This window comes from Puma concolor, chromosome B1 (genome assembly GCF_028749965.1).
Source record: "Puma concolor isolate L17-30 chromosome B1, mPumCon1.1.hap2, whole genome shotgun sequence".
Lineage (NCBI taxonomy): Eukaryota > Metazoa > Chordata > Mammalia > Carnivora > Felidae > Puma > Puma concolor.
In genome coordinates this window covers 8,581,385-8,600,878 of record NC_141670.1, presented here as the reverse complement: position 1 = coordinate 8,600,878, position 19,494 = coordinate 8,581,385, and positions in this window count along the sequence as shown.

Genomic DNA, 19,494 nt, shown 5'->3' with positions numbered 1-19,494 from the left:
AACCACTTTAAACAAAACTTATGATTCCACTGATGAATAATATATATTACAACACATTTGGGGGAACATAATAGGAAAAAAATCTCCAATCCTCCTTCCAATTAATGTCTCAGATATTAATATCATTTGTCTTGAATTGATTGAGAACTAGTGTTATAAAGTCAGACATGATTTCAATTATTGACTCCCTCACTTGCTTAAGATTAAACATCAATTTTTATATTCTTCTTTCGAAATAGAGATTATAACAGAACTTAATTCACAATGTTTTACAGAATTTAAAGTGAGACATAATGTCAAGGATAGTTAGCTCTAATCCTGGGACATAGTAAATTCCCAATAAATTATAAATATAATCCATTCCCTTTGATTGCACTATGTCATTTCAAGGAAGCCATCCTAATAATATAATGTAAAATAGAGGAAAACTTTATGCACAAAACCATCACGGTAATGATATTTGTAGAAAAAATCAGATACATTAGATGCATATTTATTCAGAATTAAAAAGAAAATGGACTGGAAAAACACACTCTAAATTTGCAAAACATTTTATGAAAATATTACTGTGTAAAAATGGTTTGAATAGAATTTTCTTCCTCCCCATACTATTACAATATTGAGCAAATATGAAAGATATATCACTTCCGGATTAACACTGACAGTCCTGACCTTTTAATTGTTCACTATTTTTATACACTATTTTGAAATAAAAGTCATTATTTTTAAATGATTGGGACCATTTGTCTTGTGGCAAAAAATGATATGCAACTTGAATGAAATTTGGACACTCTCTCCAATAAATGGTGTTGGGAAAACTGGACAACATAATGCAAAAGAATGAAACTGGACCACTTTCTTATACCAAACACAAAAATAAATTCAAAATGGAATCAAAACCCAAATGTGAGACAAGAAACATCAAAATCCTAGAGAAGAACACAGGCAAAGAACACCTCTTTGACATCAGCGGTACCAACTTCTTACTAGATATGTCCCCTGAGGCAAGGGAAACAAAAGCAAAAATAAACTACTGGGACCTCATTAAAATGAAAAGCTGCTCAGCAAAGGAAACCATCAGCACTACTAAAAGGCAACTTATGGAATGGGAGAAGATATTTGCAGGTGACATATCGAATAAAGGGTTAGTATCCAAAATATATAAAGAATTTATCAAGGGGCGCCTGGGTGGCTCAGTTGCTTGAGCGACAGACTTCAGCTCAGGTCATGATCTCGCAGTTTGTGAGTTCGAGCTCTGCGTCAGGCTCTGTGCTGACGGCTTGGAGCCTGGAGCCTGCTTTGGATTCTGTGTTTCCCCCTCTCTCTGCCCCTCCCCTGCTCATGCTCTCTCTCTCACTCAATAATAAATAAACGCTAAAAAAATAAAAAAAAAGAATTTATCAAACGCAACACCCAAAAAATAAACAATCCATTTAAAAAATGGGCAGAAGACATGACTAGACATTTTTCCAAAGAAAACATCCAGATGGCTAACAGACACATATAAAGATACTCAACACAACATCAGGGAAATAAATATCAAAACTACAATGAGGTACCTTAAACTTGTTAGAATGGCTAAAATTAACAACACAGGAAACAACAGGTGTTGGTGAGGATGCAGAAAAAGAGGAACGCTCTTGTACTGTTGGTGGGAATGCAAACTGGTGCAGCCATTCTGGACAACAGAATGGAGGTTCCTTAAAAACTTAAAAATAGGGGCGCCTGGGTGGCTTGGTCAGTCAAGCGTCCGACTTCGGCTCAGGTCATGATCTCACGGTCCGTGAGTTTGAGCCCCGTGTCGGGCTCTGTGCTGACGGCTCAGAGCCTGGAGCCTGTTTCAGATTCTGTGACTCCCTCTCTCTCTGCCCCTCCCCTGTTCATGCTCTGTCTCTCTCTGTCTCAAAAATAAATAAAAACGTTAAAAAAAAAAAAAGTTAAAAATAGAACTACCTTAGGATCCAGCAATCGCACTGCTAGATATTTATCCAAAGGACACAAAAATGCTAATTTGAAAGGATATATGCACCCTGATGCTTATAGCTGCATTATCTACAGTAGCCAAATTATGGAAAGAGCCAAAATGTGTATCGACTGATGAATGGATAAAGAAGATGTAATACACATATTACTCAGCCATAGAAAAGAATGAAATCTTGCCATTTGCTACAACATGGATGGGGCTAGAGAGGACTGTGGTAAATTAAATAAGTCAGAGAAGGATAAATACCGTATGATTTCACTCATATGTGGAATTTAAGAAACCAAACCAGCAAGCAAAAGGAAAAAAGAGACAGAGAGACAAACCAAGAAACAGACTTATAACTATAGGGAAGGGACTGATGGTTACCAGAGGGGAGGTGGGCCAGGAGATGGGTTAAATAGGAGATGGGATTAAGGAATGCACTTGTCATGCTCAGCACCGGGTGATGTATGGAAGCGATGAATCACTAAATTCTGAACCTGAAACTAATATTATACTATATGTTAACTAACTGGGATTTAAATAAACACTTGGAATTAAAAAAAAACAATGTTAATTTCATCCTGGCCATGGTAACCTTAGTTATTGAGTTTCAACTCTATGCTATATCCATCTCACAAGCAGTTCAGAAAAATATATATAGCATTACAAACACTCTCTTATATTTTAATTATGTATTTCAGTTACTCTTTGACATATTCAGTTCAAATACATCGGTGATTCTACTCTTAAAAAAAAAAAATCATGTGGTCCAGGAAACAAGAAAGGGAAGAGGCAGAAGATTCCAGTTGTGACAAAGAAGTGAGTAAGACATTTAATTTTTTATTGATAAATAAGCACTGGCCAGAGCACTATCTACTGTTAACCAAGATGTCTGCACTTAGTTTTCGAGATTCTGACATTGACTTTTTTAATACTTTTTAGTACCTTCCTTTCTAATCCTTCACACCATTTCATCTCCTTTCTAACTCTGACAGAACTGCTGTCTAGCAGAAAGTTGTTTACCAATGGATTTTGAGAAGTGTACTGAATTATTCCTTGGATGTCCATTTTGGTCAAGCACAAAATCCAAGTGTTAATAACTAAAGTAGAACCAAACTGTGCTTTCTGTTTTTATCAGTGATTCATTCAATCTTCCAGCAAACACTGAATGACCATCATATAATACAAAGCCCTGGGCTAGAGGAATTGATAAGAGCTAAGAAAATCAACATTCTCTCTCGGCTAGCTGAGCCTTGGGCTGTTTTTATATAGGATACATAAAGCCACTGCTTAGTGATTTAATGACACAGAGCCTAAATTACTGCCTAGATGTAAAGGCCTGCCTTCACAGTTGACTAGAAGGCCATTGGGAGGTCAATTTAGCTATTTTGGTTGTATTAATGAACAGCTTAGATACAATTCATTGCTTAGCCAGTGCATGTTATGACAAAAATAAAATTTAAAAATCCCAAAGGGTGACTCAAAGTTATGTGTTAGTTTCTCCGGGAAATACTTTAATTCTTTTAGGTCAGTCTTGCTGCCTTGTTACCACTTACGCCTTATATAAAGCATAATTTCCTTTTCTCTTACTCCAAAATTCTTGAAACTAAAATAAAATGCATTTTTTAGCAAATGTATTCATGTGGATTTTTAACATAGCATTTGTAGTTAGCACTTATACTAAGGTTTTCCTTATGTCAGTAACAACAACATCCAAAGAATATAATACCTTTTCAAACCACCTTGTCAAACAAAAGGGAAAATAGTGTTCTGTGTTGATTTGATAACATATATCAAATATATATGACATATATATTAACATATTTCAAAGACTTCTGTGACATTTTGATCAGATGAATTGTAACTAAAAGTGGTATCTACATACCTTCCATTCTTCTCCTTTTTTAAATTAATTTATTTATTTTGGGAGAGCGATGGAGAGGAAGAGAGAGAGAGTGTGTGTGTGCTCGAGCTGAGGCGGGGCAGAGAGACGGGGAGAGAGAATCATGAGCAGATTTGCACTGTCCGCGCAGAGCCCGATGCAGGGCTCGAACCCATGAACCATGAGATCATGACCTGAGTGGAAACCAAGAGTCAGATGCTTAACTGACTGAGCCAGGCAGGTGCCCTGATACTTTCCATTTAACAATACAGAGAGAGAATTTTTAGAATTGTCACATGTTAGTAGATAATTCAAGAGAGAATAGGTAAAATGATTGATAATGATATAGAGGAATTTAGGCTGGGAGAATTAGCTAATTAGGTGATTATATAAATTCTTCATGTTTTTTCCCCCAATAATGATATATTGTGTATTTAATCATTCATGGTGATATACAGACAGATAAAATAAATAGATATATACAATACTAAAAGCAAACAAAAACCAAATGATTGAAATATCCTGTTAAAGACTTAGAATCCCAAACATGGAGAAAACACACCTTTCCAGAGTCAGTCAATGCTTACGTAATTTGAGAGAAGTAGCAATAATGTATCAAAATTTTCAAGACTCTATAGTAATTATAAATATTGGAAAGATTTTTCCTGTTAATTATTTTATTAGTATGATCACAAAAGTGGCATCTATAGTACACTGATCATATAGCGGAATACAAATATTTGAAATAACTTAGGTAAGTGTGGCAAGTATTAAAATGTCAACTGAGAGTCCCATGCATTTCCCATGCTTTGCATCTGTCCCCCCAGATCGCACAACTCAATGTATCTTTGTCCTGTGTCTTGGAATACATCTCATCTAGGTTGGGTCAGGAGCTGTTGTGCCATTTTGCAGACCTGGATTTTCAAGAGCAACAGTGTGGAACTCAGGCATTCTCTGGAGCATGATGGCAACATTGGGTTTTGCTAGGCTCAGGTAAAAATACAAATACCCACAATTGCTTGTGTGAGCTGCCTGACTCCCCAGGGCTTGGGCTAGGCGTACAGGTTATTTTGATATCCCTGCATGAGGCTAGTAGGCAGTTTCTGCACTTGTGTTTCCTTCCTAGAGGAAAAGTCTAGAATTGATATGTTTTTGATGGTATAGCTGGAACCAACATGACATTAATAGTAACATTTTTCAAGAAAGATATTAACAGCTATTAATTAATCCAGGGGTTGTAATCACTCTTAGATACATCAAGTAGGAATTTAGGTCAAATGTTTTAATTTTTGTAAATGCAGATATTCCAATGTCAGTCAATCTTATGTAGTAACCTAAAAATTGTTAACAGTGCTATCTGTAAAGAGTGGCTTATATTTGTAAGGAATGAAAAAGAAGATAACATTTTACAGAGGTACTGTACTGTTTTACAGTAATGTCTTATTTTAAAACACATTTGGGGGTGCCTGGGCGGCTCAGTTAGGTAAGCATCTAACTTCAGCTCAGGTAATGATCTCACCGTTAGTGAGTTTAAGCCCCACATCAGGCTCTGTGCTGACAGCTCAGAGCCTGGAGCCTGTTTCAGATTTTGTGTCTCCCCCTCCCCCACTCACGCTCTCTTTCTCTCTCTTCTCTCAAGAATAAATAATAAACTTTAAAAACAAAAACATGGGGGCGCCTGGGTGGCGCAGTCGGTTAAGCGTCCGACTTCAGCCAGGTCACGATCTCGCGGTCCGTGAGTTCGAGCCCCGCGTCAGGCTCTGGGCTGATGGCTCAGAGCCTGGAGCCTGTTTCCGATTCTGTGTCTCCCTCTCTCTCTGACCCTCCCCCGTTCATGCTCTGTCTCTCTCTGTCCCAAAAATAAATAAACGTTGAAAAAAAAATTAAAAATAAATAAATAAATAAAAACAAAAACATGAACAAAAACACATTTGAACACCCAAGAGGATTCTGAGTAAAAGAAATGCCAGTCATTGAATCTTGCGGAGTTTACAGTTTAGGTATGTTTTCTCTTCCATTTTTACTTGTTATTTCCTGATCTTTCTGTACACTTGGGCAGGTTGCTGTCGTCTGTGGAGAGAACAATCTGATTGTGGACATCCCCTTCTGTCTGTGGATATCACCATTGGATATAATCTAGTAATGACAATGGAATGTTTACAGAGGTTCCTGTTTTATCTCAGATTAGCTCTAAGTGCTATATACAACACAATGTCCTTTTAATTAAAACCATGAATTATACATAAAAGTGATTAATATTAGCTGATAATCATGTACACATTTACATTAAATAAATGGAGCAATTACAAGGCTGAAAAACAAGGATGATGGAGAGAAATCAGTGTCAGATAATGCAAGCTGAGGAACTAGATGCTGAAAAGACCATTATTCCTTGATAATTATTCATCTATTGGCTAGATAAGAGCAGAATATGTCACCTTCCAAGTCATTAAATACTTGCAGTAGGAAGAGGGGAAGAGATCGGCCTGTGTCCCTAAATTTGACAAAAACCATATTAGAAAGCTGCCGTTTCCATTTAATCTCTTTAGAATGAAAACCAGAAGGAAGCATGGGTCTTTGAAAAGGTGTGCTTTACTGGGATTGGTGAGTAGGTATGGATTTGCCTACAAAGACTTAACAGTTTTCATCAAAGAAAGGGCACATGACCTACCGCTGAATACTGAGGAGCAGACTGGGAAAGTTAAAAAAAAAAAAAAAACAAAAACCCAAACAGGTTCTGGAACAAGTCTGCCATTGACCAGCAATGTGGTGTTGTGTGACCACAAGCCTCAGTTTCTCCATCTGTAGAGGGAGGTGTTGGGTTACGATGCTCTGTAAGGACCTCTCATCTCTAAGCTCTTCGTTACGTACATCTGTGAGATACGTGTAAATCCTTATAGCGATTCGTGCTCATGCTTGGCTTCCTACCTCCTCCAGTATCAGAACAAGAATGAAATACTCACTTTCTGACCTTTCTTCTCTGCACCTGCTTCCTGTATCTTGGTAGCTACACTCCCACTCTGGCTTTGCTGCTTTGTTTCTACTGAAAGGATAACTCATACTGAGGCATTAGTAGACAAATGTGGTACCCTGCCAGATGTGCACGGATTTTTCCAAAGAAGCTCAGGTGGAAAGGCAAGGTGTGACCCGTGACCCCAAGAAGTGAGGGGTCAGGGCAAGGAATTCAGGTGTCAGAAACATATGGTGGAGAGATGTTTTTGAGAGGGAACCTTCCAGAAGACTAGTCTACTACCACAAATCCCTTTGTCCTTGTATATTGTACCTTCTCTCTCAGAGGGTGAATCAGTGTCCTCAGTTGGTTTAGCAGTGACCAACATTTATACAGTCACAATAATGTCAATAGCAATTTTTGTAGCTATAATAGTGGATGAATGGGGGAAGCAAAAGGCTATATGAGTTGAAGCTTCATCTACTATATAAAAAAGTCAGTAGGAGAATTTTAAATTTGGTAAATATAAAACAGCAGCATTCATTACTTAATTTAACAGAAATTTATTAACTACCTATCATGGGGACGTCTGGGTGGCTCAGTCAGTTAAGCATCTGACTTCGGCTCAGGTCATGATCTCACGAGTTCGAGGACCACATCTGGCTCTGCATTGACAGTGCAGAGCGTGCTTGGGATTCTCTCTCTCTCCCTCTCTGTGTCTCTGCCCTCCTTTGCTTGCTCTTTCTCTCTCTCAAAAATAAACTTTTAAATACATGCATGCATGCATACATACATACATATATACCATGGATCTGGTGTACAGGCACTGGGATCACGAGTGAATACACAGACAAATTTCTTCCCTTCATTATACTTACACACGGATATTGCAAAAAGACAGTGTCTTAGGCAGTGATAAGCACAGGAACTAATCATGTGAAACACCACTTCAGTAAGGGCCACTTGCTATTTTAGCTAGAAAGGAAAGTCTTCATAGGGCTAGTAGATTCAGGGTGGAAGTCTCAAGGAGGTAAGTAGTGAGGCTGGCACATAGTATTGGGAAAATGTAATGCAGAGGTTCTAGGTTGGGAGCATCATGGTTTCTTCAGAGAAGTCCACCTGGTATGTTTGATAAATACCACGCCTCATATGCTTCAGGAGCAGCAAGGAAGCCACTACACTGTAGAAAAATGAGTGAAGGGGAGAAATAGGTATTAAGGTCAGAGAATCAAGGGGCTCTGGGTGATTTAGGAAAATCAAAAGAAACCACACACACAATCTTATGTAGCCACGAGGAAGTATTAGAATTTATATGTATAAAACCTAATGTGGAGACAGTAACTTGAGAAAGGAAAGTCCCTGGGAGTGTTCCACATTTCATTTATGATATAGAGCAACAAGAAAAGCATTCTATGCCAAGAAAGAATCTGGGACGCAAAAAATACATAATATTCATCTATTAATGAGAACAGGTATTTGGCTCCAAAACCTTGCAATAAATCCACATTGAGGCCAAATCTGATGACTCACCAATGAAAGAAAAGCTAATGATTGCAAACTGGAAAGCCCAGTCTCTAAGTATAAATAAATACAGACAGACTTCAAGTTAACATTAGCAAACAAAATCTTCCAACGTTGATCCATATTTTGTTCTCCTCTCCTTTGCGATATGTGGAAGAATTACTTTTCTCAGCCATATTTACAGATGGGTAAAAATACAGAAATAGTTCTAAGCAATGGGTCATAGGCAGAAGGGTAAGGTATCCTGTCCAAGCTATAGTACGGAATTGCCTTCTATGTTACTCTGTCCCTGCTACCTTGCCCAGAGAAACTTACCAAGATGGGGCCTCTGTCATCTTGTGTTAGTAAGTGTCCATGATACACTGATTTCCTCTGATGCCCAGGTTAGACATGTATCATGAGAAAAAAAAAGTAAACTTTTATTCTTTTCATCTACTAAAATTTTGGGGGTTGCTAGTTAATGCAGCAAACCTTGGCCTGTTCTGACTGATCAAGCAAAACAAATTGTGTGGGGTCCTATTAATTTTACATTGTCAATGTGAACGCTTTTAGAAAAGGAGATAAATGATTTTTATCCTTCAGAAAATATTATACTGTAATTCTGACCGCGAGTAACAAATGTTAATATATATCGAAGTGCCTAACAGCAGAAACAAAACACAAGCATTGATGAGTTACTACCAAATTAGTAATTCAATGTGAAATATTTCCTTATTCATTACTGATGGGATTGTAATACTATTTCCCCCTTCTCCCTGATGTTTAACAGCATTGGCTTTTGTAAGTTAATAATTAAAATGGACTCTTTGGATGAAACTGTGAAACATCCATAGTCTCTGGCGTTTGGAGAGCAGAATGCTAACAAAGGTCTCAGAAGTAACACTTAAATACAGAAGATAACTAATCATTACTAAAGCTGATAAAATAGAAAATCCTATAGAATTCATCACTTTCAATTTTATTTTATGAAGATTTTACTGAAGCTTTATTTGTAAGGTGGCTGCATTTGTTAATCCATACGATTTTCAGAACAAACACAGAGCAGTCTCCTCATTTGAGGCCAACATCCCACATATTTCAAAGGTTTTGAATTTAAGCAAAGATATTTACTGAATAATAAATATTACTTTCTATTTGGGTTGACACGTGAAATAATTATCGGTAAAACCAATAAAGTCCAAGAGAACTGACTCAGGAAGAAGCTTCTCTTATTGATGCTGAGCATCTTTTAAGCCCTTGTTGATGGTTATTTTCCAACAGTCCATTAGTATCCTAGAGAGGAAATGCAAATAGATTTTATGATTTAGGCCTTTGTTTCAGGAATGGACTATTTAATGGAGAAATGAAGTGTTTAAGATTACTACATGAACTATGTACTATTTAAATGTCCTCCAGATTTCTGAATGTTATAAAAAGTTTTTGTTTAGAAGTAGACTCTGGCATTTATAAGAAAGCATTATTTTTCTGTTTGAGTACTAGTTAAATTTATAGCTTTATTGAAATGGAAAGATAATTCAGAAAACTCTGATCGATTATTTATGCTTCCTCCCTTACATACCACAGAACTAATACCTATCCACTGGTACATTCATTCATTCTTTCATTTATTCATGAAAAACCAAGTATCGACCAAGTATGTGGTAAATTAAAAATAATATTCCAGGTACAAGGGATACAGGAATCAAAAATGCAGTTCCTGCCCCTAAAAGAATTTACTGTTTGGGGAGTCTGAATATCAAACAGCAAAATACCAAGGTGGATGATGGCAGGGACTCTGGAGTCAGGGACATGACTGGATTTAAATTCCTCTCTGACTCATCAATTACTAGTTATGTCACTTTTGGGGAACAAGTCCTTCTCAATGAAGTATAGATTAATCCAAACAAGAGATTACACCATAAATTAGGTAATATAAATATAATAATAATCACAATATATGTGTGTAGGTATATCTCAGAATTATCACATTCTTGAATTTGATATATGCTTAATATGGCAATATGGTTTTTTAAATAGTGAGAGTTGTTACACTTGCAGGGATGATGAGGGGGCACTTTATTTAACCGGAAGCTGTGGGAAAGGGGTTGGCAAGGTGCAACCAGAAGCTGACAGTTGGGTGAAAGCGTGAAACACAAGGACAAGTGAGATAGCTGAGCTGGGGAGAGAAGCCAGAGGGCACGACGTGTGCAAAGGTGCAGAAAAGGGAAACAGTGGAGAGTTTAATGAGCTGTAAGTGTTTAGCATAGAGGATGTTCTTAGGAAATTAGTGGGAGATGAGGCTGGAGAAATGGAAAGCGATTTGGATTTCCTTCTGAGTGATTTATCATTTATCCTGAAGATGGTAGCCATTCAACTGACATGAGTGCAATGATCAGATGGGTAATCTTTGCTTCATACTGCTAGCAGAATTAAGCCCTCTTAGTGGTTCAGGGGTGCTGAAGTGAATTAGAACACAATTTATACTTTGGTATCAGAGAATTATGCTTCAATGTCATCATACACATGGAGCCTTTGTATCAATTAGTGTACAATTAAGGATACACTTTTCACTTTAGGAAATAAGAGCTTATAATACAGTAAAATAGACAATATTTATTCAGCATGTGTTTATTGAGGACTAGTCTGTGACAATGCTAGAGTCTTCAGCAATAAACACAAAAGCCTGTTTCCTTTTTAAAAAAATTTTTTTGATGTTTATTTATTTTTGAGAGAGACAGAGACAGAATGCGAGTGGGTTAGGGGCAGAGAGAGAGGGAGACACAGAACCCAAAGCAGGCTCCAGGTTCCGAGCCATCAGCACAGAGCCCGATGCGGGGCTCGAACCCATGAGCTGTGCGATCATGACCTGAGCCGAAGTCGGACACTCAGCCGACTGAGCCACCCAGGTGCCCCAAGCCTGTTTTCTTCTTTAAAGGTTACAGTCTGAGTGGGTGAAACAAAAAAGAAAGTAATAAGCGTTTCATGTTTCCAGTGACCTAGCAGAAGTTTATGAAGGGAATTAATGGTGTGGGGAAATGAATGACTGACATCTCTAGGCTGACCAATGTCAGGAAGACCAAAAGGGAGTCTAGTGCAATGGCAGACGTTAGATTACGATGGCTTGCACCCCAACAATGGCAGTGTGGATGGGGACAAGGAACAGATATGAGCCATATTCAGGGGACGATCTGACGACTCACTAAATATGAGAGCAGGATTCATTGCAGGACCCTAGAGTAGGCAATTGGAAGTCAGTATTCCAAAGTAGAAGAGCTAACCAGAAGAATCACATATTTTGAAAAGTTGAGATTATTTTATTTGTTTATTTTTAGGGAGAGAGAGTGCACACGCATGTGAGCAGGGTGGGGGGGGAGAGAGAGAGAGAGAAAGAGAAAGAGAAAGAGAGAGAGAGAGAGGGAGGGTGAGAGAGAGAGAGAGAGAGAGAGAGAGAGAGAGAGAGAGAGAGAATATTAAGTAGGCTTAAGAATCTTAAGCCCAATGTGGGCTTGGATCCCATGATCCTGGCATCATGACCTGAGCTGAAATCAAGAGTTGGACACTCAACCGACTGCACCATCCAGGTGTCCCTGAATAGTTTAGATTTAGAAGTCACCTGGTGTCATGCCCACCACTGACCCCTCCTTTTCCACCATTCCATCTTATCCTAGTGAGGCTTCACCTTGGAACACCGGCATGGATATATGGTCTCAAGCCCATCCTGCCCTAAGGGGTCGTAGGTGTTGTGTTCTTTGCTCCTTACCCTTTCTCTGTGATCTATACAGTATTTCCTTACTAGGAGATCCCATAGTTGAAATAAAACAAAATATCAGATTTATCATGAAGATGGCATCACAGACAAGGAAGACTACTATGAAGGCATCTGAGTACCATGGGGGTTGAAGGCAGAGTACAAGAGATCTGAGGTTTCCCTCCCAGAACCAGAAGTGCCATCAGATGGACACTCTCCTCGGTGGATTTCAGTGGCTCTGTCTGCCACCACGGTTAGCTTTGTGGCTGCTGAAAGGCACTTTATATGGTGATTTCTTTCTCGTGTGGAAAGTTTATCCCACCCAAAGACAAATGGGCAGTGACATTTCTTCCCAGTCAGAAGTGTATGAGCTCGGTATGAACAGCTGTGAGAACAATCGTGGGTGAAAATTTCACTTCATAGAAAACAGCCTTGATGAGTGTACATGGTCACATTGCTTTCAGACTCTATGCCCATCTGCTGGGCTGGCTGAGTGCCCGCTCACATGTTGGTCAGACTTTAGGACATATAATGCCTCGGTCAGCAAGTTCCAGTCCCTCCTCTCCTGCCACACCACTGCCCCTTGGATGACAGATGTTCCTTTACCATGGGTTAGTTGTAAATGGTTGCATCAGATTTAATTCCCTCTTCTTAGTAGCTCATCCAAAAAAAAAAAAAAAAAAGAATCCAAATTTTATGGAAGGTGAATAGTATTGAAGGCCACAATATATTCCATCTGTTGCTGACTTTTATTTTTCCTGTTTATCCTATTCCCCCCAAAGATGACAGAGTGTCAGCATAGCATATCATGGCCACCTACATGAATCACTGCATGATGATGGTTTTCATAATGAATAGCGCGTCCTTACAGGTTCCCTCTCTACACAAAGAAAATCAAATAAAATACAGTATAGGAGTTTGAAAACAACTTTCCTGATCAGAATTTATTTTATTTTATTACTATTTTTTTTCCTTTTTGTTTCCTTGTTCCTTTATTTCTACTTCTTGCATCTCAGCCTTTTTTTCTGGGGGGGGGGGGTGGTCTCTGCTTTACTTTTATTTTAACATTTTGATTCCAGTTTACTTTTCCCATTCAGTGTACTGGATTCAACCATTCTTTGGAGGTCCCTGGCCTTTTACAATTTCCCCTCAAGTCTGAAAGCTCTCCAAATCGTGTATTCCTCTAATTATTTCCTTCTTTCTTAATTCAGCCTTCAGTTTGCCTTACCGCTGATCCTTGTTCGTCTTCCAGAAGTCTGAATTCTTGACGCTCTCGGTCCTTTTGTAAGCAATCTCCTTCTAGCTGATCATTTTTACTAATTCAGAGAGAAACAATGATATATTCTAATTCCTTTCTTCTACTCTTTGGACTAGCTGCCTTCTATCTGACACTCTGCACAGAGAATAAGGCTCATAAGGAACAAGTAAATTTCTAAACAAGTACATTTCTCTGCAGAAACACATTAATGCCCTCTCCATAAACTCGTCTGCCTAAGAGGCTGGCCTATGTAAATCACCTGGGGACTATGTAAGTCACTTGGGGACTGTGAGCATCACAGGAAGCTCATGCCAGAAATGCCCAAGTTTCAGAGATTTATAAGAATGCACGAGGAAGCATGAGCATAGGTGAACTTATATTCATTACCGCTCTTTTGCTGTTCTTTCTGGCTGTGTCCTTTTTTTCTTCCAGCCCACACCACAATGGCAAAATCAAGAGAGGGACACTTGACTGAGGGGCAGTGAATATAAATATGGAACAACTGTCACCTCCCTACCCTGTCCACACTGCAAATCACCCTGGCTTCACAGAATTTTATGTAGGTTTTGAGATTGTGTTTGTGGTTGTCTCTGGTCTTCGATGAAAGAGCTGGGTAGCAAATACTTAATATATTGCATTCACTGTTTTAATAAATGTTTATTAAGCGGATATGCTTGTAAAAGGTAATGTTCCAGCCACTGGGAAAAAGTGAGCAAAACTTTAGAGATGCTGTGTCCAAAAATGCAATTAAGGTTATATTCCTGTTTAACCAATGTATTAAGTTTAATAAATCCCCTCACTGCCAAATATTGAAAATTTTATTATCTTTACAAATTATTAAGCCCTACTAAGAATAAAAAGACTTATTTAAAAAAATTAACTAATTATTTTAAAAATTGAGGTATAACTGACATACAATGATTGTGTAAGTTTAAGGTGTATGATGCATTGGGTGGATACATTTATATACTGCAACACGATTACAATTGTATCTTTAGCTAATATCTCTATCACCTCACATAATTCTCATTTCTTCTTCTGTGGTGAGAAAATTTAAGATCTAGTCTCATAGCAAGTTTGAGGTTTACAATACAGTATTACTGACTGAAATCACTGTTGGGCGTTGGCACTCAGAACTTACGCACCTTCTAACAGCAAATCTCTATCCTTAGACAACAGCTCCCCAAGTCCCCCACTCCGCACACCCCTGGCACCACTGTTCTACTCTCTGCTTCCACAAGTTCCGCTTTTTTAGACTCCACATGTAAGTGATATATTACAATATATCTGGCTACTTAAGTCTGGCTACTTAGTGAGAATTAGCTACTTAATGAGACATCATGGTCCATCCATACTGCTGAAAATGGCAGGATTTCCTTCTATTTTATGGCTAAATAATATCCCATTATATACATATACATATGCAGATACATATACATGTGTATATACATACATATATATACACACATATATATATATACATACACATACATATATACACACTAAAACTTCTTTATCTATTTATCTGACACTTCAGTTGTTCCCATATCTTGGCTATTGTGAATAACGCTGCAATAAACACATGAATATAGATAGTTATTTGATAATCTGTTTTCATTTCCTTTGGATATATACCAAGAAGTGGGACTGCTGGGTCACATAGTAGTTGTATTAAAAAGTATTAATAATTTAAAAAAAGCTTTTTTTAATGTTTACTTATTTTTGAGAGACAGAGAGAGATAGTATGTGAGCGGAGGAAGGGCAGAGAGAGGGAGACACAGAATCCCAAGCAGACTCCGGGCTCTCAGTTGTCAGCACAGAGCCCGACACGGGTCTCAAACTCATGAACCATGAGATCAGAACCTGAGCCAAAGTTGGTGCTTAACTCACTGAGCCACCCAGACACCCCAAAAGTCTTAATAACTTTGAGGGCTAACTATTGGTGCCAGGCTTAGTAGAATACAATCAGATGGGCTGCTATTTCAAATACCATTCTGAAGGCAACTGGAACTCAGGAAAGTTATGTGACTTGCCCACAGCTAGTAAGGGATTGGGAAAGCAGTCTTGACATAGCACCCACATAACTTTAAAACTTCTGCTTTGGTAATATAAGGGGATTTTCTTTTTTTATCTAGTTTTCGCCACTCCGGGCACAGAAAAATCTTAGTCTGCGCTAATGCAAATATTAAAATTCAATTTAAATCATTGTCATTGTAACGTGAAATGGTCCTTTGATAACGTTCCACAAGCTGTTCACGGCTTTAGTATTTTGTCTGGAAATACTCTTCTGGCAAAAACATGCTACATTCTCCCTCCCCCATCAGCATTCTGCATGTTGCAGCAAAAGTCAAGAGCATTTTAAGCCTATTTCAGTGGGGAGAAGAATTTCTTGAAGAAGACGTGAACTGAGAGTCAGTTCAGACAGAAAGCTTCACCCTAGGATAATTCTTACAGAATTGCATTAAGTGCTATAGCCCAAGGTATCCCAGCTCTCTTGCAGAATCTGCTGATATGTTTCTCCCTCTCCATTCCCACCCCCATATCTGGCCTAAAGAGCTAACAGCTTTGTCTTGCTTAAAAGCAACAGGGCCATCTATTGCCAACACAAAGAGCCTGTTTAAAATCCCCAAGATTTCTGTATTATGATAGGGTTTAAAACAGATCAAACACTCAAGTTTGACATTATATATTAACACTTTGCTATTTGGCTTTATTTTTGTTTATCTTATTGACAATGAAATTTAGATAGTACCACTATTTTGGGTACATTATCCCAAATATTGTGTCCTTTGTGAAAACACTTCTAGGAGAGGATTTTGTGGTACTGAAACTGTTCACGAGCATCATTTAGCTCGGTTTTAATTTAATTTTAAGTTAGTGCAAGTGCTTTTCTTTCCCCAGCATATCTTGATGTTATATATTCTATTCATTTGGTCATTATCACCTATACCGAAACATAAGTAAATGACACGAAGAGAGCATTGTATTGCCGACAGTGGGTTAGGTTTGGAATCACAGAATATGCTGGAAGGCAGAAGATACAGCATGTGGAGTTACAAGTCCCAACCTACATAGAATGTTGCATTGAATCTTGGTTCATAACAAAGTCATACCATTTTTACATCACCCATTTTGCAGAGCAAGGTGAGACACAAAGTGTAGTTATTAAAGATGTCAATTTACCTAAAAGCCCAAACCTCCCTATTTTTTTAAGTTAGTGTCAGGCAGAGAACCCAGGACTACATATTTTTCCAGAATGAAAATGGTATCACTTCATCTGAAATGCACAGCATAAATCTCTTTATAGAAGTTGCTCTCAAATGTAATACAAACAACATCCTTCTGCTTCTATCATGAAGATCTCAAAAGAATTGTTATATGTAATCAAACATGTGATACACAAATCTTCTTTAATATAATTATATATATAATATATGTGTAATATACAATACTATATATGCATATATATGTGTAGGTTTGAAATTATGTTATTTTCATAATATTTGTCTTAGTGTTGCTGTGAGTTTATGGTCTTGGGTAAATGCTAAAAGAGTTATAAAAGCTATTTTCATAATATTTATACTTGTAATACGTGTGAAATTTAAAGACGATCTCTGCAAGAATCTAATGATATACCACTATAGCCTTCAAATAAAGTAAAACTTTCAGAACAGTATTTTTAAAATGTATGACTCCCACCCTTCAGACTTGAAATATTTATACAGTAATTTCTGTGCATTTGATAGGAGAGAAAATGAAATGATTTGGTGTGCTTTAACATATACCAAACAAAATATGGCTATCCGTGTATTTTGAAGCTAAAAATCGTTGGACAGCAGCTCGTGGAAAGACAAAATGAGTTTGAGACAAAGGGTCATTTGGAAAGTGCGAGGTTGTTAAGAAGCCCATCAGAAAAGGATGAGAGATGAATTATGTCGCTGTTACCTCAATGACATGGGTGGGAGGTTGGCAATATGAAGATGGGAAGTGAGATCAAGGCAAGAAGTAACGTTCTTATTGGGGATGTAAAAGTAGAGGCTATATAAACAACTGATAGATAAATCAATATGAAAACATTCTTCCCAAGAAGCTACAAGTCAGAGCAAGGGGCTTTTATGAAAGGAAATGCCAATGGTTCTTGCAGAGAATAAAACCTTCTGTTACATTCTACTTCATTTAGTTTAGCCTCATTACAGAATCTCGGGATAAAAAGTACTGCTCCTATTTGGAATGTCTTCTGAAAACACAAATGTGTGAATGTGTTTTAAAAAAAAAAATTATCAAGAGGTATTGTATCAATGTTCAATATATCCTAATCCAGCTTATCGCTTTAGAAGGCAGTCAGCAAAATGATTTTCATTGTCCTTGGGTTTTTTTTTTTCTTTATATGACTCATGCTTGATTTCTGAGAACACACACACACACACACACACACACACACACACACACACATCTGAGGTTTCTAGACAAAGTGAATTTTTTTAAATGTCTTAAAATATTTTACATAAAATAGGTAATTGGTGAGATACTTGATAATTAAAACCTTTTAAGTAAAATTCAACTTTACCTGTTAAGTTTTCTACATTCAAAAAACTCAAAAATCAAAAACCAAAAAACATCCAGACACATGTTCTTCCAGTATCTCCACGAGGGAGTAAAATCTTGTCTTTAGTGTCTGCATAAACTCGCGGAGCTGCCAAATGGGTTAATAACATTTTGAACGCATGGACTAATAACTGTAGAGACTGCTTCCCACTCAATCACTAAGTCACTGTTTTACACGTGTGACAGTCCTAGAGGGGGCACTGGGGTCTCCACGGAATTTGGATTGTGTCTTATCGTTGATAAAAATTCAACTTGCAAGGTATTCGTGAACAGCTCAGGCGTGCTTCATAACAACTGCTGTAATAGTAACGTGTTTACTCCTATCAGGTATTCAGCTCAGGTCTTGTTTTTTTGTTTTATTGTTAGGAGCAGGGGAGACTGGTAGCGGTCAATACCCCTCGTAAACCCAGAGCACAGATGCAAACTGCTTGAGGAACACTATTGTAAGCCAAGCGTGGCCAGCTTAATCAACTATGTAGTAAAAAGCTGGTAACCACCTGGAAAACAGCTGGCAAACGAGTCAAATTAAATTATTAATACTGTCTCTTCCATACTGTTTCCATTAGTAGAGTGGCACTGTGGCATTGAGGGAAATGTGTGGGCTTTGCATTTAGGAAACCCTGAGCTTAAAAGTAGGAAAATTAGCCTCCACGAGCCTCAAAGTTTTCAACTGTCAAATGGGGATGTGAATACCCTGTTCATGGCTTGTTTTAATGAATTAAATGAGACAGTGGATGCACAGTGCTTGGCAAACCAAATGTATCTGAAAACTAGCAGGGAACTGCATTACCTTTTTTAATCTGGATCATTCAAAATAAAGCAGCGGCTTGATTTTTCGTTGTGTATCCCTGCCCATCTATGTAATCCTGGAGGCTAAGCATCTTCATAAAATACTAACGACCCCCAAAACTTATGCCATAAAATTTGGACTTATCTTATGTAGGATTCCTTTATGGAGTCAAGCATGAAAGTGAAAAGTGCTTTGATGGCCTTTTCCCGTTTAATTCTTCAGACACAGAAACCAGAAAGATTCACAACCATGTTATGTTAATGACCATACTTTCAAAATGCCCCTAGAACCACAATAAATAACCTATGACATCCATAACCATTTGGTGACTCATTGTTCATAACCAAAGGACTTCCCTGACATTTATACACTCTGTTAAACCACCCATATCTGTGTAAAAATTTTTAAAAAGGCATTAGCAGGTATGTTTTATACTAATCAGACCAAGGCTATTCAAACTTATGACCCAAAGCCTGTTGAAAGACTCAGTTCTTAGAACAGGCTGTTATTCAATTATGGAGAAACCTGCCTTTTACAGCACATTAATTAACTATAAAATTATGAACTTTCTCTATATATCTACGTCCTGACACCGCAAAATGCTATTAGTTGAAATGTTGTTTTTATATGCTTTGGTAACTTAATACATTTCAGGGTGGCATAAACGTCTCTTGACAATCTTTTTTTTTTTTTTTTTTTTTGTGAGAGACACTGTCATTTAATTGCATTTGGTGGTTTATGAACTATAATCATCTGACTCTTTAACCTTCGGAGTCTTGCAGTGTAAGCATCTGT